Here is a 2,002-nt window from a genome sequence, read left to right as displayed (position 1 = left end):
TTCAACTCTGCATCACTGACCAAAGCCCTTCACCCCCACACTGCTCCCTGGGTGCCGCACAATGGCAGACCACTGCTCCCCAAAGGGATGGATTAAATGCAGAGAGTGAATTTCCTCATTGCAGTACAATACAGGATTAAAAAATAAACAAAAAAAATAATCTAAAGAGAAGCATCATCTCCTGGTCAGACCCTGTGATTCAGTAAAAGGGTGGAGTAAGGGTAAAAAATGCATGCATGCCCAGGAGAAGGCCAGTGGCTGGATGTTGGAGGGGATTTGGTTGCCATTCAGCCAGCTTCTGACAGGGAAGGGCCATTTTTAATGGCTGCTACTGTAGTCCTCTCATTACTAGGCCCACATGAATTACTGCAGACTCTGTAACACTATACGCTGTAAATGCAATGTCCTGACTAAAGATTAATTAGTGTATTTGACTTAATTTATACTAGTTTGTAAAGTTTACTTTCTTATACCACATTATCCTGAACTTTTACCCTGCATACTTCTTTCTATTAGGTTATATGAACTTGAGTAAGTAGCATGGTTTGTTGTATGAGACTTCGTTTACTGTGCTGCACACCCCAGTGCGCATGTCCATTTACGTTGCGCACTTTCATCTGGTTTGGTCTGCCGGCTTCCGTAGCGTCATGAACGCGCCGGCGCGCGCTTTCAGGAAATCCTATACACTACTGTTTATGCTCTAAAAACATTCTAAATGACTTCGTGTCGAGTAAATTCTGGATGCTACCCACTCAGGACACTTGGAATACATTGGACGAGCAGTATGGAGGAATATTGACACGTTTTTGTGGACTTTTATGGACCTTTCTGTCTCGGGCACAATAGACCTCCATTATTTGAATGTCAGCAGACAGCAAGAAGCCTCCCAGATCTCCAGATGCATTTGAGATATCAAAAAAGTACTCCAGGGTGTTGTTCAGCATGGGGGTGAGCAGAAAATGAAGGCTAATCATGTTTTGGGTGTACTATTCCTTTAAAAATGAATGAGCGTAGAGCCTCTTCCTGCTCAGGTTTCAACGAAAACCCAAAGTCTAATCCTTCCAACACTGATTCCAAAGCTGAGTCAAACGAGAACTGTTCAATAGTTGTTGCCATCTTCCATGTTGTGCTTTCTCCAGCGTCGTGCAGCTTTGTCATCCCGCAGTCAAATGTCCGCTTTCCATCCAAAAATTCAAAACACATCATGGTTGGCCCGCCAGTTCTAGGGCCTGGGGCATTGATCGAGGCTAGACCAAACTCACAGGCAAAAATTATTTAGGCGGGTGGGGCTAGTTTACTAGGCTATTCAACCCCCTAAATAGTTAAAGCAAGATACATTTCTCTGGTTGACAAACAAACATAAAATATAAAAAATAAAAAAAGGAGATAAATTGTATGGAATAACAACATTTGATTAGCAATAACGAGCAAGAAAATAAAGAACAAAAAAATTAGTTTAAAAAAAACAAAGGAAATAAAGTAACTAATAAGAAAAGCTTAATAATAATAAAGATAAAATAAGAACATGAGACATGAAGAAAATAATGAATATAGTAATAGAGGAAGATTCACAAGTTTATCAAATCTATTTCTAGCTACTATTTGAAGAGTATATAGTATATCATCTTTTATAGGAAATATAATACTCAGGTTGGGATGTGCAGGATGGTAAACCTAGTAGATGTGGGATTATCACTGAGTTTTTGAAGATCTTCAATTCAATTCAGTTTATTTATATAGCGCCAAATTCACAACACATGTCATCTCAAGGCACTTTACAGTTCAACCAGATCATACAGTCAAATTGATACAAAGTTTTCTATCTAAGGAAAACCAGTTGATTGCATTGACTCATTGACTCAAATACAATCCCCCACACTAAGCATGCTTGTAGCGACAGTGGAGAGGAAAAACTCCCTTTTAACAGGAAGAAACCTCCAGCAGAACCAGGCTCAGTGTGAGCGGCCATCTGCCGAGGCCGACTGGGGTTCAAGGAGACAGA

This window comes from Cyprinodon tularosa, unplaced genomic scaffold (assembly GCF_016077235.1).
Source record: "Cyprinodon tularosa strain WSP-4 unplaced genomic scaffold, ASM1607723v1 ctg1288, whole genome shotgun sequence".
Lineage (NCBI taxonomy): Eukaryota > Metazoa > Chordata > Actinopteri > Cyprinodontiformes > Cyprinodontidae > Cyprinodon > Cyprinodon tularosa.
Note: the sequence above shows the minus strand (reverse complement) of the source record.